The 25,938-nt window shown below is 40.1% G+C and overlaps 1 long non-coding RNA gene across 1 annotated transcript; it reads right to left on the bottom strand.

Moving 5' to 3' along the window:
* Positions 1–3,685: 3,685 nt before the first annotated feature.
* LOC122462116 lies at positions 3,686–25,733 on the bottom strand. The gene is made up of 3 exons (XR_006284473.1): positions 25,720–25,733; positions 13,341–13,347; positions 3,686–3,765 (listed from the first exon to the last, which is right to left on the bottom strand). It is a non-coding gene; the product is annotated as an uncharacterized LOC122462116 (long non-coding RNA).
* Between the last annotated feature and the right edge of the window lie 205 nt (positions 25,734–25,938).

The following is a 25,938-nucleotide window of genomic DNA, read 5'->3' as shown; positions in this document are numbered from 1 at the left end:
TGTGCATGTATGGATAGCAGTATTTGAGACTCCTGGCTTCTGGTGGACAGAGAAGGAGAGTGATATGGAAATTTAAGAAGCCTGGATTTGTACATAGGGCCAGGAACAATGGCACTCACATTGTGCGAGCTAATTGAAAGGACTAATGTCCACTGTTTATTTCCCTTCCTGTTTCTGTTTATAATGTGCTGTGGCAGATAGGTAATGTCAAAATAAAATGTGTTATTCATTTTGGCAAACAAAATGGAATAATGATAACAATAAGAGATGAAAAGAATTCAGATTGAGATTATTTACTAAATCTTTTGTTGTTTCTATGCCTTAAAAAGGTCAGAACAGGAATTCTAAGTGAGATCAAAGAGCTGGCTGACCATACTGTAGCAAGTGTTAGCAGGAAAATCAAGTTAATGGCTCATTGCATTAGACTAATAAGTTTCTGTAGTCTGACTAGAGATGTAGGAGTTCATCCACCGCTGGGTGATCCAACATTTGAACTATCATCATAATTTATTATCTATGGAGAAAAAACAAATTTTGATTTGGAGAACTAAAGCTTTCCTAAAATAATAAAATGATCCAGTAATTTCAAATCACTTTACACTACATGAGGTTAGAACTCTGATCACTTTCAAACTAAAATGCTTATAAAAATGTCTTGGGTGCCCCAATAATTTAAAACCTTTCTGTGCTGCATATTTGAACTATACTAGTTCCAAAGTGAAATGCATTTTAAAATGTGAAAGATTTTTCTCTATGTTTAAAATGCTTTATACCATGTCACTGTACAGAATATCCAGAGCCAACAGCAGAACATTTCAAGGTATGAGGAGGAAGGAGGAAAGTCCAGTCTGGGTCTGATCTGTAATCTGAAATATGTAAACCAATGACATTTGCATTAGTGTCAGACAGGGAGATCACTTCCTTAATTAGAATAGTCTATTTAGAATAATGACTAGTTAAAATAATGTAATAAACCATGAGAGCAAAAAAAAATGGGTACCGTTATAATGATCAGAAGTCTGAAATAGCCTTATGGTTAGTTCCTCATACTTTTTAACAATATGCAGTATACCAATAAAAGTCTGTTCTCATAACCCCAGTGATTATGTAACTCACTTTTATGCTTTAATAGGGGCATGAAGCTGTAGCCTGAATCTTCTTTTAGAAGGCTGAACATTTGGGCCATATGCTTCTGCTATACCCTTTGTTTCTGGAGGTAAATTAGACTCTTGGTACATTTGCTTGCTGAAGTGCCATCTGCATATGTGGTCATAATCCACTTCCTAGTGGACAGCTATTCACATCCAAGGCAAATACCTCAAGCTTTTGAATATGGGAGGTAATTGTGGTTGGTGAACTGAAGTGGGAGTTTTGGCAGCTGGACATGAGTTTCCTCCCAAGTGGTGAATAGGGAAATCAGAAGTATTATCTCACTAAAGCTATCATGAAAGTAAAAATATAAATAAAATATCAGGGTAGGGGACATTCCTGGGTAAGATGGGGGATAGAGGAGGTTGGAGCTGAACCACACTGTAGTCCAGTTTACCATGGCCACCAAGACAGTTCCTAAACCGTAGCTGGTGTAACATAGGGTATACATACTGCAAAAAAGGTGTATTCTGCACTCAGGTTACATAACCTGCTATAGCTAACTCAGATTAGCAGCTCAGGTTCAACCCAGGGTCCCCTACACATTAACATGAGTTAAGTGTACACCTTATTTCACAGTGCAATCATACCCTTACAACAGATCTCATTAAGGAAGTGTTTGACCTTTGGCCTTCATAGAAGCAGAAAGTGTGTCTTATTTTGAACATAGGACAATTCCTGTTCCCTCTTCAGAGATCTGTAAAATCTCCTGCATTCTGACTCACCTCTGCTCTTAAAAAAAAAGGATGCCATGAAATATTTTTATGGCATGGAGGCCAGACTTGCACTCTGCTCCAGATAGAACAAAATTAGTGTGAGGGCCACCATGTGCCTGTTGCTGTAAAAAACATAGCAGCAGTATGAAGATACATTCTCTACTCTAAAGAGCTTATAGTCTCAAGATACTGTGGTGTTATATTTTAAGTCCTGCTTTAATATTTTGGATATTGGCTATAAACCACTGTGTCTTCTAGCCAATATATTTTACTTTAAGAAAACAGAGTGATAACTTTATAATAACTTTTTTGCCTTTGTTTTGGTCAAGAAAAAGAAACTAAATAAATCCAAAGAAAAGCAACTTCAAAACAATCCAGAGTCATTTAGCATACATGACACCCCTTTGAAGACACTCTTGATATATGCAGCATGCAAGGAATTTTCTCCTCAGAGGCATTAAAAGCTGAACCCCATTATTCTGGTTTATTTTGAGCAGGGTATGCTACTTTATTTTAATTAATATAAAGTTTAGATTTGGGTAGCCCCCGTTTATGTTTCCATGACATTAGTAGTTGTAGCAGGGTTTACTGTACTCAGCTGCAACTCTCTCCTCCATTATAGATTATATAACACATTAGTGATAAAATAATGCAACTGTAGTCACTTACATTGACATGTCAAAATGTGTTTGTGCCAACTCCACCCATGATTGAAGTAATTTTTAAAATTGCCTCCTGTATAATTCATGTTGCACAGAGCAAAGTACACCATCTATTTACTTTAGATAGTTTGGCAAACTGTACTGATTGAAACAATGCCAATGAGAAATACAATATAGGTCAAATGGAACTATATAAAATTGAATAAAACAATCTCCATTCATTGTTTTATAAAATTAAAGTTGTGGATAGCAATTTTGGGTTGTCTGCTCCATATGAAATTGAGCAGAGCTGTCAATCTTGTGGCATGATGGAAATTACCAGAATTGAAAGTATTTGTTCACAGGAGCGATTTTAATTATGATACTCAAACACAATATTGATGGGCACCAAGGGTGTCAAAATCATCACTGAGATTTTGTTATGCAGCCCCTCATGTGAGGATAATAAGGAAACAAGAAATTGGTTGGTGGTGGAAATTGGCCAGAGAGGGAAGACTGTGAAGAAGATGACCTCGCTTCCTGATTGGCAAATAAAGATTGCCAAACAATCGACTATTCATATCTCTGACATGACACGAGAAAGATATTTCCCCAAAGGATCAGGAATATAGAGGAATTCAGATTAGAAATAAAGGCATAGAATTTAACAGTGAAGGTAATTCATTCAAGACTGGATGTCTTTTAGGAGATATGCTGTAACACACACAGAAGTTATGAGTGTGATACAGGGATCTCTGGATGAAATTCTTTGGCCTGTGTTATGCTGGAGGTCAGAGTATATAATTGCAGTGGTCCCTTCTGGCCTTAAAATAATGAATCTTCACATCAAAAAGTGATGACAAAAAACTGTGCCCATCTTGGGAAAGAGAAGAAAATTGGCTTAGATGCCATTGTGCTATGTGGTAACCTGCCACTGGATCAGGAATGGGCAGTAACGACAAATACATTCAAATGCAGTCTGTAGCTCTGTCTCCAACACATACCTGAAGGCCTGTCCTTTTCACTTTTTGGCAACACTGTGGTTGCTTTTCATGCTACTAAAATCTTGTAGAATTCAATTGTGTCTCCACTTTTGCCCACCCCAGCATTCCTCATTTCAACAGAAGGGAAAGTGGGGTCTTGGGGGAAGGGGTGGAATAGGGGTGGGGAATGGGGCTGAGCAGGGAGAAGGGGCTTGAGAGTCCCTGAAAATTTTAAGTCAAAATGGGGGTCCTCGGGTTGCTAAAGTTTGAGAACCACTGAACAAGGGGATTGGAAGAAAATTTCCTGAAGGGCAGGTTCTCATAATCATTAACTACAGGGGTTCCTTCATATTTCACTGAAGCATCTGATACCAGCCAGGGTTGGTCACAGTATACGGGAATAGATGGACCACTGGTCTGATCCAGTATGGTAATTCTAGTGTTTTCTAACTGAGGGGAGATGTGTGGTGGCATGCTGAGGAGATTAAGGCTAAAGCCCTGCTTTATTTAACATCTTCCTCAAAGATCTGGAAGAAAAGATAAACACTACATTAATTAAACCTGCAGATGATGACAAAACCTCCAGTGAAGATGCCACACTAATAGAAAGGGACCTGAAAGAGTCAGAACTTTGGGCAGGAAATTAAACAATGGGATAAAACCTGGGAAAACACAAGCTTGGCATCTGGAAAAAAATAATCCCAAACCATAGCTATTCAATGCGGGCGAGAGCAGTTATGGAATGGAAGTGATATGCTGAGAGAATAATAATGCTAAAAGTGATTGATGGGTTCAAAGATCTCCAATTTCAGGCATCCCTGTTGAAGATAGGACTGAATATATCATGAGATACAATGAGAAAATATAGGATTATAATAGGGCAGTATAAAAAGACAAAATCCAACTGAAATGAGGGTGGGTTTGAGGTTCCAGTGATCATCACATCTGTGGAATTTTGCTAGATCTGGATAGAAATGTTTTGCACAGACTCTTTTCATCAAATCTTTACTGCCATGGGGATCCAATACTGGTTATGTGTGCTGCCTTTGGGGATGTAGTAGCCTGACTGCCATTCCCCAGCCTGGTGGAATCAACTAGTTGAGAGTCTAATGTGACTGCTAATTGGATGCTGCTCTTCTTTAGGGAGATACTGTGGAGGGCCACTATCCCTACCCTTCCAATTATAATTTTATGCCATACTGAGGAAAGGGCCTAATTCTACCCTGTAAGCAGCAGTAGCTGAAGAAGCAACACTTCCATTTCCATTACAGCTGCTGTGATGCTGCACCCCATATTCGTCATAAAAATATTGCTGTAATATGGATATGGCCTACCAACAACGTTTTTATGGGAGATGGGTCATGTGAGGTATCATTGGAAAGGTTATGTTTTTTCTGAATGTGAATATCCAATTTGTATGCACATGTCAGTTCTGTATCTGAAGTTAGGAATATTGACTACGTAGCAATTACAACTGTGTGTGTACTTGGGGAACGCCCACCAGACAGTAGGCAATCAGCCTGAGTGTGCCATTAGGAAAGACAATAGAATAGGTCGTTGAAGATGCTGATCTCTCATTTTTCTGGAGTTTCTTCCTGTGGACATTACAAATAAATCTTGTCTCATAGTGGCTTTAACACTGCAAGGTCATGTGATAATGTCACCTGGTATGGAGTACCACCTTGGACACTGCTGGTATTTTTCCACTGGAAACAATGGATTCCTGCCTATGTAATCCTATTTAAGGCTGGGAAGTGAGTCAATCAGGGCTCTTCTCCATTGCCTCCCCGCCCAAGAAGGAAGACTGCTGAAAGCACCTGAAGAAACCAAGGCACTAAGCTGGGGAAAGGCAAGGGCTGAGTCCAGGCTGAGACAGGGTTCTAGCCTGTGAAGAGAAATAACTGTAACTCTAAGTTGCAGAATCTCTGCAACTTGCCTAAAACAACATTTAGGGTGAGAAATTACTATTCGTAAACTGGTTCTTTAGTTAGGTTATGTGTTTTGTTTTATCTGCTCAGTAATCTGCTTTGTTCTGTTTGCTATCCCTTATAATCATTATAATCCCTTATAAAATTTACCTTTTATAGTTAATAAACTTATTTTTTGTCTATTCCAAAACCCAGTTTGTGCAAGTCATATCTGGGTGTGAGGGAAAGAGCTGTGCATAGCTCCCTCCATATTGAGGGAGGGGGCGATTTTTATGAGCTTACGCTGTACAGATCTCTCTATACAGTGAAAGACAATATAATTTTGAGTTTATACTCCAGAAGGTATGTGCACAGGAGAGTTGGGCATTCCTCTAGCTGAGCCCTCCCACAGAGAGCTAATCGCAGACTCTGTGTGATTCTACAGCTGGGTGTGTCCCTGCCTGTGTGTGTGCTGGTAAGGGGCTTAATAGCCTGTCACAGCAGCCCAGAGTAAGGGAAACCCAGGCTGGTATGACAGGTGGGCTCAGTGGGACCCCAACACATCCAGTGGCCTTCATGGGAGTTTTGTTTGAGTAAGGACTACAGGACAGGTTTGAGAATTTCGAAGCTGACTATGGAATTTTGCTGCACATCTCCAGTTCAGTCTCAACCCAATATCCTAATATATAAGCAAAAATGTTCAATAAATTGTAACCAAATAGTAGAGAGTAGAGGGTAGGTGGCCTTTACAGTAATCAAGGTGGAAAATGACTAATGCTGCTGGGGGTGTAGGTATAGATGTTAAATGAAGTGTACGTGATCTGGCAATTGAATTAATTTAGGAAGCAAGTGATAAATCAGAATAAAAAAGATCTAAATTCCTCACAAATTAAATACATATAGTGCAGGAATTATTACTGTACTACTGGCAATTCCTAGTGTAGAACCAGAGTAGAAAACTAATTTCCTGAGCCTAAAAACATCACAGCCAGATGGCTTTATATGGCTATCTACCTCTGCAACCTTAATTTGGCCCCTTGTGTGTATGCTTTATGATACAGGCTGTAATTACATGATCATGATCCTGCCTCATTCAGTGTACAGGATGCCCTGCCAGTGCTAGTTCTCCCCACAAACCCTAGGTCCTCCTCAGATCTAAGTCCCCCCCCTCCCAGTTCTTTCCCCCTACCCACTGGTTCCCAGTTGTAGTCTCCTTGCCCAGCCAGTCCCAGTCTCCCCATCTCATTCCTCATCATATCTCAGTGTCCCCCACTCCCACTAGCTCATTTACTTTGTCAGTTTCCAGTCAGTCTTCTCTGCTCCCCCCAGCTCAGTCTCCTTGCCCAGCCAGTCCTAATATCCTACTCACTCCCAATACTGGGTCCCAGTTTCCCTTCCTCCCCGCCTTCCAACCTCTAGTCCCAGTCTCTACCCCCAGTCTGCTAGTCACAATCTACTCCTTCTGAAGGTGAACCAAGCAGCTTCTGCCTTCCCAATGCCTGGGCCCCATGGAGGGGGAGAGGGGAAGTGTCATTGAGAGCAGAGGAGAAGCAATCTCCATGCTCTTGGTTCTGATGTCCAGTCCTGATCCCAACAAGGCCTTCAGCAGCCCAGTGTTACAACTGCAGGGAGAATCCTGCTCAACATATACAATCTTAGCAAGTCTCTGCTGAGCGTGTGCAAACTATAATACGAGCAAATTTGGGAGGATTTTCATGGGGAAGAAAAAGGCACATCCCTGACACAATAGCCTCCTCCTGCCAAATTTCAAGGATCTGTTCCAAAGCTCCCAGAATTTTTTAACATGAGCAAAACAATGCCAGGCTTGCCGATTCATTCTGCATAACATCTCTAAGATATGGGCTCTCCTGTGCAATATGCTAATCAATATTATCTCACTTGTTCTTCCCACTCTGTCTGTCTCCATCTGTTGTCTCTTGTCTTATATTGTAAGGTCTTTGGGGCTGAGACCATCTTTCTGTACTGTTTGTACAGCACCTGGCCCACTGGAACCCTAGTCCATGACTGTAGCTCTTAGATGCTTTGGTAATACAAATAATAAATAATTATAATGCCTGTTCCAGCATGGACCCCATGAAAATAGGTATATAAAACTGACTACAGTATATTCCAATTTATCTGATACCTTATTATCTGAACTGCCACATTATCTGAATCCCTTCCTTGTCCCCATCCACAAAACAACTGCCTGCATGCAACCCCCAGTGAAAACCTCTGGGCAGCTGCCAGCATGTAACCACCCCACCCTGTGAAAAACCGTGACTCATACTCAGCTGCTGGTATGCACATCCCCTTCCCTTGCCCCCTCCCACACCTCTGGGTGAGTTGATCTTGACCTGATCAGTGTTGTAGTTCTGGCCCTGGCTGATGCAGAACTGAGGTACCCAGTTCCTTCTTCATCATGGGCTCCATGCTGCTCCCCAGAGAGCCCACAGGAGCTGTTCTTAGCAGACACTGGAGGAGCCCTCTGCCTTGCTATTAGTGCACATGCACAGTGACAACTGTGAAATCTAGACCCTGTCCAGCTGTCACTGACCAAGGGAGAGCACAAGAACATAAGAAATAAGAACAGCCAGACTGGGTCAGACCAAAGGTCCATCTAGTCCAGTATCATGTCTTCCAACAGTGGCCAATACCAGGTGCCCCAGAGGGAATGAACAGAACAGGTAATCATCAAGTGATCGATCTTCTGTCACCCATTCCCAGCTTCTGGCAAAATTGAGTCTAAGGACACCATCCCTGCCCATCCTGGCTAACAGCCATTGATGGACCTATCCTCCATGAACTTATGTAGCTCTTTTTTGAAACTTGCTGTAGTCTTGGCCTTCACAATATCCTCTGACAAGGAGTTCCATAGGTTAACTGTGCATTGTGTGAACAAATATTTCCTTTTGTTTGTTTTAAATAACACTTCCTTATTTACTTTTTCCACACCAATCATGATTCTATACATCTCTATCATATCCCCTCTTAGCTGTTTCTTTTCCAAGCTGAAAATTCCCAGTTTTATTAATCTCTACTCAGACAGAGGCTGTTCCATGCCCCTAATCATTATTGTTGCCCTTTTTTGAACCTTTTCCAATTCCAATATATCTTTTTTGAGATGGGGCAACAACATCTGCACACAGTATTCAACATGTGGGTGTACAATGGAATTACATATAATATAGAGTGCTGGGGGGATCAGGGTGACAGTCTGCCCTATTATCCAAACTCACAATTATCCAAAGAAAAACTGTGTCCCCCGTGTTTTTTGGATGAATGGGAGTGTGACGGGTTGGGTCACAGAAACCCCCTTGGGACTGCCACTTGATGTGCTGAGACTACCTCTGAGCCCATTTTCCCTGGCAGCTTGGGACTCTAGAACCCTGCCTTGTTGACACACTAGCCTGCTCCAAAGACAGACCCAGGTCTGAACCACATTCTCCAAAAGCTGCAGACTTAACTGAAAACGGCTTAGAAACTGCTCCTGTCTTTAGCACCCAGATACACAGTTCCCAATGGGATCCAAACCCCCAAAAAATCCATTGTACTCTGTATAAAGTGTATACAGTGTAAACTCATAACATGTCTGCCCTCTGTAACAGTGATAGAGAGACATGCACAGGTGTTTGCTCCCCCAGGAATTGATTACTTACCCTGCGTTAATTTATAAGCAAAAAGTGATTTTATTAAATATAAAAAGTAGGATTTAAGTGGTTCCAAGTAATAACAGAAAGAACAAAGTAAATTACCAAGCAAAATAAAACAAAAAAATGCAAGTCTAAAACTAATACAGTAAGAAACTGATTACAGATGAAACCTCACCCTCAGAGATGTTCCAATAAGCTTCTTTCACAGACTAGACTCCTTTCTAGTCTGGGCCCAATCCTTTCCTCCTGGTACAGGCCTTCTTCCAGCTCAGGTGGTAGCTAGGGGATTTTTCATGACTGCAGCCCCCTTTGTTCTGTTCCACCCCCTTATATACCTTTGGCACAACGTGGGAATCTTTTGTCACTTTGGATCCCTACCTCTCCTTCTAAATGGAAAAGTACCAGGTTACATGGTCACATGTCCTGTGAGACTCCAAGCCTTCATTCTTCCCCACCTGACTCACAGAAGGCTTGCAAGTAAACAGCACCATCTACAGTCAATTGTCCTAGTTGATGGGAGCCATCAAGAATCTAAACCACCATTAATGGCCCACCCTTTGTAGAATTACAAGAGGATCTCAGAGTTATATTTCATATTTCTAGTTTCAGATACAAGAATGATAGATTCATACAAATAGAATGAACACACTCAGTAAATTATAAGCTTTGTAATGATACCTTAGAAGAGACCTTTTGTATGAAGTATATTCCAGTTACATTATATTCAAACTTATTAGCATATTTTCATAAAATCATATGGAGTGCAACATCACAGGGAGAATACTGCATTTTTATATAATGAAGTTCAGGTACAGATATTAACTGAAATTCAGGAGTTTGCCATCAAGCAAGACAAAATTTACTGCTCTGTTATTTCTGGTATCATTTCCTATGCAATGTGTGTAGTCATTATGGTAATGTGTGTAGTCATTTGTACTGTACCTGACAGATCACAAGTCAACTCTAGAAAGTTAGTGTATGTAGAGTATGTACCCTTTTTTATTGCATGCAACCCTTTGTAACATACACAGCCACCATTACCATAGGTTTATATAACTGGTAATTTGTATTACAACAGGCTGAAGGAATACATCACCATTTATTAGTTCATGTGTAATTTCTAAAAAAAAAATCTGTTAATTTGTCTTTTGTTGTATAGCAGTACAACAAATTAATTTTTGGTCTAATGGTCAAGTGACTTATGATGTGGAATGACTAAAAAGATTATTCATTTTAATAGGATGCAGAATATTAGCAGATACAAAACAGTCTTTTGGAAAATAAAGATGTGCTCAGCGCAAAGGAACTTCGTTACATGTGCAAAGAAGTATTTTGTTTTCCATATTTTCTTATGAGAGAAAACTTTCAGAATAGAACTCTCTCTTATGTACTCCACCTCTGCCCATGTATACGTACTTCTACATTTATCTAGATATCATATTGCACATAAAGGTCTCCAGCAGAGACACGCATACATACAATTATTTATAGCATTTGCTCTAGAGACTATTTCCTGACTATTTATTCACCTTATTCTAGCTTAGCTTAGATGCCACTGTGTATGTATTCAATAATTGTTTATGACAGCTCCTGCTTTCTTACTGTCAGTGTGCACACATGACTGCTATAGCACGTGTTCTGAATACTGCGTGCAGTCAGCAGTACATTTGCCTTTCTTGGAAAACAATTATAAACCAACAAAGTATGTATTTTTCTTTGGCCATCAGTAAATTAAATAATTCATATCTGTGACATGCAACATATGGGAAGACACTGAGGGATAATGACTGAACCCAAAGCCTATTGAAATCAATAGCGAGGCTCATCTAGTCAGACTCCTACTGATTTCAGTCGGTTTTGGATCAGACCTGAGTTTTTATAGAAGTATACAGGGGAGGCATACCTGCATTTGCTAATAGATTTTAGCTCAGGTCCTTCTGTTGCTGAAGACAATGGCAGAACTCTTATTGACTTCAATGGATGAAGGTTCACTGTTTGTTATTATGCTTCTACCCTGACTAATAAGAACCCTTCTAAGCCTTGATCTCAGTTCTCCTGGGGAAAGCAGAAAGAAAAAAAATACCCTTTTCAACATACTAGGTGTTTTTCAGAAATTGATGGTTAGCACTTAAAACTTGATCCTGTACCACTGAAGTCAACAGGAGTTTTGACTCAGTTGCAAATAGGATCAGATCCTCAGATATCAAGCTGATAGGCACCCCAGAAAAGTAGCGAGAGACAGGAAGTGGAGGCATGGTCAATACAACTGGACTCTGATCCATATATGACCTTGTAAGGGATTTCGGTTTTAATTATAATTATATTAAATGCCAGATTGGAGTTTCTTTCTTTTGATTTTTGTTTGTTTGTTTTTGTGTACACTTTCTGGAAAGTTTTGAGGACAAGAACACCACTTTATTTTTTTAATCTCCCAGATCCCTAGAGTAATTTTAGCAGTACATATGCGCTACTAAGCATGAAAACCTTTACTCTTTCATATGTCTATGCAGTGGTTCCCAAACTTGTTCCGCCGCTTGTGCAGGGAAAGCCCCTTGCGGGCCGGGCCAGTTTGTTTACCTGCCTCGCCAAGCAGCTCCTAGAGCCTGGAGCAGTGAACCGCGGCCACTGAGAGCTGCGATGGGCCAAACCTGTGAACGCGGCAGGTAAACAAACCAGCCCGCCCGCCAGGGGCTTTCCCTGCACAAGCGGCAGAACAAGTTTGGGAAGCACTCACATAGGCATGTCTATGTGTCCGTGTCCATGTTAGTTTAAAGCTTCTAAAATATTTACCATTGCTTGAAGCATATTGAACCTTCACCTAGAAAAGACTAAATTGACTCTTTTTTGCATGTTGCAAGGCGAAAGAGAACTCCACAATTGACTTATTTTGGCAGACAAATGTTGTATATAAATGGAATCTATACAGGTATAGACGTTTTTTTCCAAACTGGCTACTGGTGGAATTCATAAACACTGATACTGCACAAGTCAATGAAGGATTCATTTCACTATTTAGCTGAGGTCTCTATTATTGTGTTGAAATAAGATTGCCTCACATTCTGTCATGAAAGTTTTAAAATAGCTGAAATTCAATCAACAAGAGACAGGTGCTAAATCTAAAACCTGATTAATACAAAGAGAAGGAAAAAAGACAGATTGCAACAGCATTACTTGGAAAATACTATAATCATTTCATGGACTGGTATTTCAGATCTCATTGTGAAAAATGCTTTAAGATGACTACGAGGAAGTCCATTAAATATATCTTTAATAACAATTACATTTAATAACAATTATGTTTCTTATTGAATTGATTTAATCATAGTGATCCTTCATACTTAAATCTTGTTAATTTGATTAATACTCATGTAAAACATAGATAAGTTACATTAACAATTTTGGGTAGGTTGTGTGTATTGTTAATTTTTTAGCATATTATTTATCTTCATTAAAAGGACGGTAGTATTTGGATCTAATTTGATATTAGACACCTTGCTACGTTTACTTTTACTCCTGTCGATACTTAAATCAGAGTTATTTGTCAAGAGTTAAATTTTTAAATGGACTTACACCACTATATCAGGCCAGTGCACCTGGAATAACAGGGTTAAAGTGGTAATTGCACAAACTGAGTATTCTAAGGAAGGTAGCACACACATGTTCTTAGATTGCAAAAAATGTGCCTGTCAGAGGCTGCAAATGTGGCCAAGAAAACGCCTCCCCAATGGCACTTTGAATCACAGGTGACCAGCTGTCCCACATTGCATTGTAAGAACAGTCACATTACACAGAACATCTAGATTAAAAGCAGCAGACAGCAACAATCTGAGGCTGTCTGGCAATCCAGCCACAACATATACAGTGTGGCCAGGTTTTGCTTACAGAGAAGGAAGACGGGAGGAAAAGGAAGCCCATTGACTCTGTATACAGCAGAAAGCCCATCTATGTTCTCAAAACACAGGCAATAAGAATTAGTTTAGGGAAGTCCTATTTGAATGAAAGCATATCTTTTAGAAAAAAACATTCAGTCTTGATTTAAAAATTGTGAGTGTTGGAGAATCCACCACAACTGTGGTCAATATTTCCACGAGTTAAATACTTTCACTGTTAAAAAATGTACACTTTATTTTCAGTCTGAATTTATCTAGCTTCAACTTCCAGTCCTTGGGTTGTGTTATATCTTTCTCTGCTAGTTGGAACTCTCCATTATGAAATATTTGTTCCCCATATAGGTACTTACAGCCTGTAATCAAGTCACCCCTTAACCTTCCTTTTCTTAAGATGAGGAGACTGACCTACTTGTGTTTATCAATATAAGGCATGAGTTTTTTGTTTTTTTAAAAAATCCTTTACTCACACTTGTATCTCTTCTCTGAACCCTCTCTAATTTATCAACATCTTTCTTGAAGTGTGGACACCAGAGCTAGACAGTATTCCAACAATGATCACACAAGTGAAAAATACATGGGGGTAATATAACCTTCCTGTTTGAGATTCCCCTCTTTATACATCCAAAGTTCACATTAGCCCTTTCGGCCACAATGTCATACTGGAAGCTCATGTTCAACTGATTATCCACCATGTCCCACAACTCTTTGTCAGTATCACTGCTTACCAGGATAGAGTCCCCAAGCCTATAAATGAGACATACATTCTTTGTTCCTAGTGCAGGACTTTATATCTGACAGTATTAATATGCATATTGTTTGCTGCACCCAATTTGCAAAGCAATCCAGATCACTCTTAATCAGTGACCTGCCTTCTTCATTATTTACTGCTCCCCTGATCTGTGTGTCATCTGCAAACTTTATCAGTGATGATTTTATGCTTTCTTCCAGATCCATGATAAAATATTAAATATCATAGGGCCTAGAAACACCTGCTTGATGAGATTCCCTGTTCACAAGTGCATTTTGAGGACTCCCAACCATTTAACATTTTAAATCCATTTGACTCCATTAGGCTCCTTTTTGGACCCTACATACTCCTCAGGGAATAAGGTGGGCTCCAGGAGCTTGCACAGGCTCTTTTCTTTCAATGTATAGGTCATATTAGAGGCAAAAAGCCTCATCTTAGATATGATTGCACAGAACCAGGTGCCACCATCAGTCTCATATTCTCCTGAGATCTGACTTTTCAGGGAAGTTTGAGACCAGGGAACTGTGAGGTGGCTGGCTACTGGGAAAATAGTGGGGACAAGTACATTGGTAGCATAATCTGGGAAGCAACTAGGGACATTTGTTCGGAAAAAAAATGTATTTCAAGAATGGTGCTTATAACCTTAAGAAGATCTGATTATTGTTCCAATTCCTGGATTCCTCTGAGGAAATTTATAATGCTGCTTACTAAGCTATAAGGATGCCTGTCTCCAATGTACAGAAATCAAGTTCTCTCATGTCCTTTCAGCCTGTTCCTTTTTCCGAGGATACAGTTGATGAAATGTTGGTGCGAATATGTCCCTGTCCTCAAGAGAGAAGCAGGAGAAATCACACATGCTACTAAGGAAAATAGTTAGCCTAATTTGCATGTGGTTTCTAAAAATATTCTCCTTCTAGCTGAAAATAAACATCAATGGACCAACAATGACTAGAGTGTGATTTTCAATGTATGTACACTGCTGGTGCACACTTGCAGGGGCAACACTTCACTTACTTCAGTCGGGAAACAAACAATACATCCATCACCCTAGTAAACACTGCAGGACACTTAGATCAGAAGACATTATTATGAGACTGGCTAGTTGAAGAAATACTATATTCATCTAAGCCTTTGGCAAGTGTCGAATCACAACTGAAGCATATCTGGTCAAACAGTCACCTAATCATCACTGTATGTTCATACATGTTGAACATTATAGACTGGGTTTGTGATGTTGGTGCTGTAATATTTAGGATGATGGCTTTGTTTTACCCTTGCTTCCTGACACCTCCTATTAGTAAAATGGGTATTTATCTGGAGGCCAGTATTTACCTGTAAGTTAGAAACGTGCAACTTCCAGTGATTTCATTTGAAGATGTCATTTCATGTCTGAGGGGAGCTATTAATCACATTTTAGAATAACATTTTTTTATAAGTAAAACTGGGTTTAGAATATATTATAGTCACACGTTGTAGTCCCTCAGTGTCCTAAGGAGACCTCCAATATTATTTAATATAAACAGGCCAGTGGACTTTTCCAGTCAGCAGCCTGCTTTCAAGTTCAGTATACTTTATTCTATAGAGTACTATTGGATTATAATCTTAGGTGCAGTAAAATACACAATTTTACTTCCAACTATTTAAATACTGTAATTTTCTCATTATATTGTCCATATTCCATCATGCATAATAAGGTTCATCTACGTATTGTGCTCATGTGTATCAACTATGAACTAGGGCTGTAGGAACTATAAGTGGGAAATTGTACCTAAAGACTTGTCTGCACTTGAAATGCTACTGCTGCATTATTCAGTGTAAACACTACCTATGCTGACAGGTGGGGTTCTCCAAGCGGCATAGGTAATCTACCTCCCTGAGAGGCAGTAGCTAGGTTGACAGTAGAATTCTTCTGTTCATTAGCACTGTCTACACTGGGGATTACACAGTGGGATTACACTGTCTACACTGGGGTTAGGTCAACTTAATTATTCCACTCAGGAGTGAGCATTTTTCACACCCCGAGTAACATAGGTAAGCTAATTTAATTTTCTAGTGTAGACCAGGCCTAAGTTTCCCATATCCACTACAATAATTTTAAAAAATCTTACTGTCTTTCTGGTTCTATGTCTGTGCTATATTTATTAATTAATGTTTGGTAAGTGCTTGGACATCCTTAAATTAAAGCTGCTATAAAAGAGGAAAGAAGGTAAGGGGGAAGGGAGAAGGGAGATGGGGAGTGCTACTCTCCCAAACTTTGCACATGTGAGAGAATAATTAAATGCAAACATAAAGCCACTCACAGTAGATTGTGAAGATCTTCATACAATCATCTTTCCCCTTTTATGTGTGTTTTTCTCACTGGTGAAATAGTTAAACATTCATATTTAGATTATCATAATTGAGTTTAAGAGTTGACACCCCATTGTGATGAATGGGGATAGTTCCCACCTCCCTTACAGCTATTTTTATGATTGACTGAAGATTCAGCCATCACTACATCCATTTAGACTCTGCTTAAATCTAAATATCGAGGAATAGCCTACTCAGAAAATCTGCATTTATGTAATTAAAATTGGTCTTGAAATAGGAACTTGGTAATACAGGGACAGATAGACTGAAACAGACTCAGGGTCCATGTAGCCCAGTACACTGTCTCTGACAGTGGCCCGTACTAGATGCTTCAGAAGAAGGTGCAAGGAACCTTGCATTAGTCAGATGTAGCATAATCTCACCCCACCCCTAGATCTCATCCTACCTAATCCCAAATAATTAGAAATTGGCTTAAACCTTGAAACATGGGATTTGATATCTCAGCCAGAAGTTACATTAGCATTAACCATTATAACTCTGGATATTCTTGTTATGCATATATATGTCAAATCTGTCTTGAATCTTGCATTGGTTTTGGCTTCAAGGACATCTTGTGGCAACTTAATTACCATAATCATAATCCAAAAGGTATCCTATTGCAAATTTCTTTACTTCTGCAGATTGGAATTCAAGAATCTCTTGCACCCTTACTATAGAAAAATAACCTTCTATAAGACTGATTGTAACAGTCTCCAAGATTCAGATCCAGTATTTGCACTGATATAATTTAAAACTCAGGTTAGTAGGTCATTTACATTCTCATAGTTTTAACAAAATTATAAAGTAAATATGAGTTTCCCTACACTGAAGAATTGATGTTTTTATTAATTCCTCTTTGCAATCAGAGATTCAAACTACAGACACTTTTACAAAGCTTTTGCACATTGCTATACCATTTTAAGATTACACTGCAACTTTAGCAAGATCTGTTTATTAATGGATGGATATGTACTTAATAACTATTTGTAGTAATAATGCATGAGTAGAAAAGAGGTAAATTGGAGCAAATACAGTTTTCATCCAGTTACAATGGAACAAAGACCGCTGAAAAATACAGTCAATATAGTAAGAACATAAGAAAGGACATACTGGGTCAGACCAAAGGTCCATCCAGCCCAGTATCCTGTCTACCGACAATGGCCAATGCCAGGTGCCCCAGAGGGAGTGAACCTAACAGGTAATGATCTAGTGATCTCTCTCCTGCCTTCCATCTCCACCCTCTGACAAAACAGAGTCTAGGGACACCATTCCTTATCCATCCTGGCTAATAGCCATTAATGGACAAAACTTCCATGAATTTATCTAGTTCTCTTTTAAACCCTGTTTTAGTCCTAGCCTTCATAGCCTCCTCAGGCAAGGAGTTCCACAGGTTGACTGTGCGCTGAGTGAAGAAGAACTTCCTTTTATTTATTTTAAACCTGCTGCCCATTAATTTCATTTGGTGGCCCCTAGTTCTTATATTATTGGAACAAGTAAATAACTCTAAACACAAGTAGAAGGTAATTTCCTAAACATGAGATGGAAACTCTGTGATGAAGCTATCAGCACAGTGCTCAGTATATCTCCAAGAAAGCAGTTACATTTCATCATTGTATCAATATTGACTTGTATTTTCAAGACAAATACTAATTGCTATAATATGACAAAGAAAATAACTCAGTTGCTACCATATATTAGCCAATATCATATATGTACATCAAATTAAGATAGAAGATACTATAGAGAAATAGTTAGTACATGAAATAAAATAACAACACTAAACTTAACATAATTATAATAGTAATAATAAATTAACTAATAATAATGTTGCTTCTTCCCAGTCTTCATCATTAATCTGCCACAAGTACATGCTCATCAAAGTACACTCCTGTGGCTAAGCATTGTGGCCCAGGTCAGCATAGCATACACATAGCACTATGCCTGCTGGAAGGTCTTCCACACCATGGGAATCCCCAGCAAAGAAGACATGGGCAAGGAAACTGGTCCAAAAAAGGAATTTTAATAGGGTGGTCTGCCCCATTAAAGGCTGGAGTCTGGGATGTGGTCAGCCTTGTACAGCTAGCCCTGCTTGCCACACCTGGGATGGGGTGAGGGGACAATTAGTAAAACCAGCTAGTCATTGAAGAAAATGCCACTACAAAAAGGACCCCACCCCCCTCCTGAGTGCCCCCTTGTGGCCTGAAGTTGCTCTGCCACAGTTTCTTCAATTCAGGTACCCTTAAATCAAACTTCCAAATAAGTCTTCTCTAGTTCAGCCACACCCTGCTTAGGGAGCCTGGATTTATTAAAATAACTAAGTCAGTCCCGACAAAGTTTTCAAATTTTCAGCACCTCCACACTCTCGATCTTTCACCCTAGGCATATCCCTTGCCTGAAGCCTTTTCCCTGAAGAATCAGGCTCCCTTGCCAGAGCTTACTGGCTCCCAGTAGCCTTCCCTCTCTTGCCAGACCTCAGCTTAAGCCTCTCACTCCAACTTTATAATGGTTGTGTGCAAATTCAAGAAAGATTATCTTTAAATCATATGACTTTGGAGGCCCAATGATGATATTGTGTTTCTGGGTCTGTCTGTTTATTTTTTCTTAACTCCTCCTGCTCATCCCCAGTACATGTTTGTGACAATTAGAGTTGCCCATGCTCCCAAATTTATTGGGTAAAGTGATTTTGGCCATCACTGCAGGATCCCCACATCTGTCCAGCCCCTGCCCAGTAATCAACTCTGTCCCCCAGACCCTCCATCAGTTTGTCCCCCAGGCAACACTACTATCAGTTCAGCCCCCCTACCTCTATCAGTTCAGCACCCCATTACCATCAGCTGTGACTCCACTCTGTTCAACCCTCTTCAACTGAGATCCCCCTCCCCAGCCTCATTTCTGCTCCTCCTGGGGTTCTTTACCCCCCCCTTCTAATTAGGAAGATGGGGCTGCTCCATGGGCCCTTCATCCCTCCCTGCACCCTTTCTCAGGCCAGGTGCTGCACAGGGAAAACAGAGGTGCCATCTTGTCCATGTTTCTTGTAGTGGGGGAAGAACACAGAAATCCCAGCACTCATTAGAAAAAAAATTACAAGAGTTGCTCATACTGTGCTTTTTTCTTTGTCCCCTTACAACTTCCTGCTGTTCTTTATAGGAGAATCCCCTCCTATGTTCCCAGCTGTTCTACTAATTAACTCCCTTGGCCCATCCCAGGTGCAGCAAGCAGGGCGAAGTGTATGGGGCTAGCCAGCTTCAGGCCTCTAACCTTTAAAGGGGCAGGGCATCCCATTACGGGAATGAATTGCACAAGCAATTCATTGATGACTGAAGAATAGAGATTTGGGGAGCTAAAATATTTACACAAATGACTGTCCATTAGTGTTAATTAAAATGGGGTTTATACCATCCTTTATATCTGCTTTAGATGGAATATGTTCTTGAGGAAATGGCTCAGACTATTATAGCTCAGAAGGCATCTCAATATCAATATTTGATACATGCATTTTCAGGTTTTGACTCAACTGAAAAGGAATAGTGGACTTTTGTGGATTTGGTAGGTTGAAAATCCCTTTCCCCAACAACAGTGGGACGTGTGAGTTCTTTAAAGGAAGTCTTAGATTTTATCCATGTCATAGAGCTTCCATAAACATTTGATCTATTTTAAATATATATAATCAGATATTATTGGAGTACCATACTTAAAAACAGAATCAGCTTGGGCACAGTAGTCATTTTAACAATATAAATCAGTGGTGGGCTACCTGCAGCCTGTCAGGGTAATCTGCTGGCGGGCAGTGAGGCAGTGTTTACATTGACCATCCACAGGCATGGCCGCCCACAGCTCCCAGTGCCCACAGTTTGCTGTTCCCAGCAATAGAAGCTGCGGGAAGTGGTGGCCAGCATGTCCCTGCAGCCTGCGCCACTTCCCGCAGCTCCCATTGGCCGGGAAAAATGAACCGCAGCCACTGGGAGCTGAGGGCAGCCATGCCTGTGGATTGTCAATGTAAACACTGTTTCGCGGCCTGCCACCTGACAACCATGATGGTTGCAGGTTGCCCACCACTAATATAAATTCTTCACTACATAAAAAGTTTAAGTAACTTCCATCTTGCAATACCAACTAGAATATTTCTAAGTGAATGGGCAAACAAACTGATACTCTCCGTGACAATAGTTTAAGAGTTCATGTTTTGAAGGACTCTACCATTTTGAGATATTTCCCATACTTAACATGGGGAATACAGATGGAATTGGTAATATCTCTATAAATGGAACTAACTTTTGCGTGCAACCACTGAGTTGAAGTCATGATGGTCTGAAGTCAGCCGTAATGTGAAATATTTCCTATTCTTCATTTTGTATGAGAAATTCCACTGGGAGACAAAAGTTTGCATGCAGAAGTCAGACAGTGGAATTACCTTAGAGGTTTTATGGAAATACAAGGTCTTATTACTTGGGCATCCCCCACTTAATTTGAAATCTAGACAAGTTACAGACGTTTTAAACTATTGTAAGAAGAACAGGAACAGAAGAATTGGGATTGGAAAGACTTTGCATGATTGCATTAGCATATAACCTAAGCTTGCTTCTTTTTTTATCCTATTAACTTCCATATCCAGCATATTCATGTCTCCCCCCATTTGAGCCATCAAGGGTTCCATTACCATAATGAACAATAGAGGGGACATCCTTTTATGCACAGCAAAAGGAATTGAATCTGTACCATTAATAACTACTAAGAACACTGAACAATTGTATAGTAATTTTATCCATGAAATGAATTCCTCAAAAAGCCAAAGGCATGTAATTTGAGAAAGAAGTAGGGACAATCAAAATCAAATATTTTTTTCTGAAAGGGAAAGCATAACCACAGGAAGATTTCTGTGCCTCAAGCTAGCAGTTTCAGCCTTCTCATTCCATCATGATGAATGGACCTCAGGAAACATGAAGTGTTCTGGATGTACCAAATAAGATAGATGATTTCCCAAGTATTTAGTTAATATTTTTACTTGAAGTTTTCAGACAGGGTTAATTAGTGATACATATCTGTAACATCATACTCTAAATTAGAGTTTCCCTCTCAGAGAATGATTGAAATAACAATAATAAAAATAAATAAATAAACAAAAGGGCAGGTCTGCCCCTAAAAGTCATGTCCATGGCTTCACTGAAAATCAAATTCCACCAATGGACTAATTCTATTATAATCAGTGAAATTACTCTGGATTTACACTAATATGACTGAAGTGGAATTTTATCTAAATTTCTCCAGAAGGAATCACAGAATATCAGGGTTGGAAGGGACCTCAGGAGATCATCTAGTCCAACCCCCGAGATTAAACACATTGGACCATTCTCCATTCAGTCATACTGGCTTTACACCAATTTGACTATTAACTTCACAGGAACTACTCATGCTTCAAATCAGTAGAAATAAGATAAAAATCAGGACAAACTTTGTGAAGCACATGAAAAATATGGAAACAATAGTATGTGACTAAATTAAAGAATTAAAGAATGTGTCGTAACATATATGCACAAGGGGTCAAAATAAATTTGTCATCTCCTAACTTTGGAGTGTTTGACTTTGCAACCTTTCTAATGTTCTTTTAATGGAGTAGGTTGTAGTGTGTTTGTTTGTTTGTTTGTTTGTTTAGTGTGTGTGTATGTGTCTATTTCCCTAGGTTTTTAAAAGATCTAACTGAAAAAATAAACAAACAGAAATTCCATCATGTTGACACCCACATGGGTCATCAGCATGGTTGGAATCTCTGGATCCAACACATAAACATCTGCCATTTCAGCTAAAGGAGTAAGCAAGAAGAGTAGTAGGTTGCCATCCTCTTTGTGGACTAGCACTGGAGGAGGAGGAGACATGCACTTTGCCAGTGGGTTTCACAAATATTTGCTGACAGCAGAGGAATACTCAGACTCAGGGCATGTCTGCGCTTACCAGTAGATCAACACGGCTGCAATAGATGCAGCAAGTGTTGATTTAGCGGGTCTGGTGAAGACTCGCTAAATCGATGGGAGAGCACCCTCCCATCGATTTGTGTACTCCATCTCCTGGAGAAGCATAAGGGAAGTCAATGGGTTTCACAAATATTTGCTGACAGCAGAGGAATACTCAGACTCAGGGCATGTCTGCACTTACCAGTAGATCAACACTGCTGCAATAGATGCAGCAAGTGTCGATTTAGCGGGTCTGGTGAAGACTCGCTAAATCGATGGGAGAGCACCCTCCCATCGATTTGTGTACTCCATCTCTTGGAGAAGCATAAGGGAAGTCAATGGGAGATGATCTCCCGTCGACACAGCACAATGTGGCCACTGCGGTAAGTTGCGTAAGTTAGATCGATTTACCGTGTAGCGTAGACCAGCCCTCAGGAACATTGGGTTCCATTTCAGACTGTGGAAAGGCATGTGCGCTCGTGGACTGAGACTTTTCCAGCCATTCCCCTCAAGTTTGACCCCTTCTGTCTCAACCCCTCCAAATTATCCTTGTTCGAGTTCTCCCTCTTCTCCACATTTGGCTCCTTGACTGTCATAAATATAAAGGGAAGGGTAAACCCCTTTAAAATTCCTCCTGGCCAGAGGAAAAATCCTCTCACCTGTAAAGGGTTAAGAAGCTAAAGGTAACCTAGCTGGCACCTGACCAAAATGACCAATGAGGAGACAAGATACTTTCAAAAGCTGGAAGGAGGGAGAGAAACAAAGGGTCGGTGTGTCTGTCTATATGCTGCTTTTGCTGGGGATAGACCAAGAATGGAGTCTTAGAACTTTAGTAAGTAATCTAGCTAGGTATGTGTTAGATTATGATTTCTTTAAATGGCTGAGAAAAGAATTGTGCTGAATAGAATGACTATTTCTGTCTGTGTGTCTTTTTTGTAACTTAAGGTTTTGCCTAGAGGGATTCTCTATGTTTTGAATCTAATTACCCTGTAAGGTATCTACCATCCTGATTTTACAGGGGTGATTCCTTTACTTCTGTCTACTTCTATTTCTATTAAAAGTCTTCTTGTAAGACAACTGAATGCTTTTTCATTGTTCTCAGATCCAAGGGTTTGGGTCTGTGGTCACCTATGCAAATCGGTGAGGATTTTTACCAAACCTTTCCCAGGAAGTGGGGTGCAAGGGTTGGGAGGATTTTGGGGGGAAAGACTTGTCCAAACTGTGTTTCCCAGTAAACCCAGTTAGAGTTTGGTGGTGGCAGTGGATATTCCAAGGACAAAGGATAAAATTAATTTGTACCTTGGGAAGTTTTAACCTAAGCTGGTAAAAGTAAGCTTAGGAGGTTTTCATCCAGGTCCCCACATCTGTACCCTAGAGTTCAGAGTGGGGGAGGAACCTTGACATTGACTCAGTCCCATTCTCCTGGCCTAGCCAGCCCCACTGTCTATTCCTTAAGATTCTCAATCCAGTCCCACTGTCCTTGCCTAATAAATCCTAATCTCATCCTTCCAGGCTCTTCGTCCCAGTCACCGTCTCTACCAGGCCCAGTTTCCTAGTCCAGGGAGTCCAGTTTCTCCCCTCTGGTCTCCTCATCCAATCTGTCCCTCTCCCCAAGACTGGACTCTAGTTATCTTTCCCCCATCTCTGTTTCACATCCCCAGAGGCTGCTAGTTCCAATCTCCTTCTACTGGTTCCTCATCCAATCTCTGTGTCCCCACCCCCCTCTCTTTGTCTCAGTTCTCCTGCATACCACAGCTCCTCATCAGATCTGTATTCCCTATCTCCTTTCCCCCTCCATCCTATTGGTTTACAATCCAAGTCTCCTTACCTAACCAGTCTGTGTCTTCTCCCAGCTCCTCACAGGATCTCAGTTTTGCCCATCAATACCTACTGGTTCCCTCCCACTCCACCACCAATTTCTTTCCTGGATTCCCAGTTGCAGTCGTCTTGCCCAGTCAATCACAATCACCCACACACATGCAACTCCCAGGCTCAGTCTCCTTGTTCAGCCAACTCCCACTCCCAGGTTCTGTCTCACCTCCTTTAGAGTATCCAATCTCAGTTTCACCCTCTGAGGCTTCTTGTCCCAATTTACTCCCCATTCCCTTGCAGGTCCTGTTCTTTACCCCTTATGAATTCAAATCAGGCAGCTTCCTCATCAAGGTGTGCAGGTGGGGGGTGTGGTCATTGAGAGAACAGGAAAAACAGGTTACCTGCTCTCAGTTCAGGTGCCCAGAGCAAGACCCAGATGGCCTGGATCAGCCCAGAGCTGCAATTATAGGGAAAGTCCTGCTGAGCCCCAAGTTAGAGCATCCCAGTGCATATTTAATCATCAGGGAATTTATTTGCTAAAATCTATAAAGTCTCTACTGAATCTGTGTGAACTGCAGTTTTTCAAATACTTATAACTGGCCAAAGTGTGGATTTTTTTATGGCAATAGCAAAAAGCAAATTTCTGATCCAAGTTTGATACCCCAGCCAATTTCAAGTCCCTGCTCCAAAACACAGAGGAGCTACAGATTTTTAAAGAAAAAGCCTCAAGAATATTTTAATATGGACAAAATGATATATTTTCCGTACCCACATTCCTGGAAATAGCAGAGCCATTTTGGCTGAAATTAAAAACAAACAAAATATAAATAAAATAAAAACTGTTTGAGCTAGACACCTGACATAGAACATTTCAGCCCAGCTGCTTAAAGTTTGGTAAAGTTCTAAGCAACTGAAAAGAGGGTTGTATAACAGGCAGTGCCAGGCAACCTGAACAATAGGCAGTACTACCAACTCCACTATAACAATTAACCTTGTCTCTGAACTCCTTCTAGTTTGTCCATAACATTCCAGTAGTATGGTGACAGAAAATAATTCAATATTCTGATTGCAATGGAACCATATAGAGAAAAACTGATATGATACCATTGTCTATTCAGCGTGATGTTTATGTGGCTTTGTTACTGCCTTTTCATGTTGCAAACCTATCTGTAAGTTGCTTACCATGGGTTTTTGCTTTTCAGGTGTCTCTCTCTCATGAAATATCTGTGGTTCAGATTTAGTCACCCACAATTTCATTGACTTCTCATATGCCAAGATGAATCTTATCCCTTTCCTTCTCTCTCTCCAGCCACCACTCCATTTTTTGCCAATGGTCTCAAGCTTTCTATCTCCTATTGCATTAGATATTTCTCCTCACTGGTATTTGCATTTCCTCACAATTTAGCGTCATTCTTTAAATTTGAAAGACAATATCTTTAGAAAAGAGTTCATGAATGATTTGAGATCTGAAAAGCATGCCTTGCTATGAGAGATGTAACTAGCTAAATCTATTTTACTTATCAAAGAGAAGGTTAAAAGGTGCCTTGCTCATGATCAATATTTATCTGCCTACAGATAAGAGATTTGATATTAGAGGGCTCCTCACTCAAGCAGGCAAAGGCAAAGAAGGATCCTAAAGCCAGATGTTGAAGCTATAAATAAATCAAAGTGGATATAATCAAACTTTTAACAGTGAGATAATTAAGTCATTTGAAAAGCTGACCAAGGGATATGTGTGGTATATTCTCCATATTTAAATCAAGATTGTTTTTCTAAAAGATATGCTATAGATCAACCACAAGTTATTGTTCTGGATGCAAGAATTAGTGGGTGAAAGTCTATGGCCTAAGTTATGCAGCAGGTCAGACCAGATAATTGTAATGGTCCTAAATCTACAATACCTGCAAACCACAGAAGAAACCCCACTATCCCTTCCCCCTTTTTTATCATGACTTTAATAGATCAATTGGGGAGGGGGGGGGGAAGAAACAGGTACACATTCATATGGGCAGCTATGAGAAGAGGACCTAATTTTACAACTAAAAAAAAACCGACAAGTGTGTCTGGCAGTATTTTTTTCTGTATAAACTCGCATTACTTATTTGCTCACATTAACATTTTCCTTCAAATATCTGATTTTTTTCC

Source organism: Chelonia mydas, chromosome 1 (assembly GCF_015237465.2).
Source record: "Chelonia mydas isolate rCheMyd1 chromosome 1, rCheMyd1.pri.v2, whole genome shotgun sequence".
Lineage (NCBI taxonomy): Eukaryota > Metazoa > Chordata > Testudines > Cheloniidae > Chelonia > Chelonia mydas.
The sequence above is the reverse complement of the archived record's forward strand: the minus strand, read 5'-3'. Positions and strand labels throughout refer to the sequence as shown.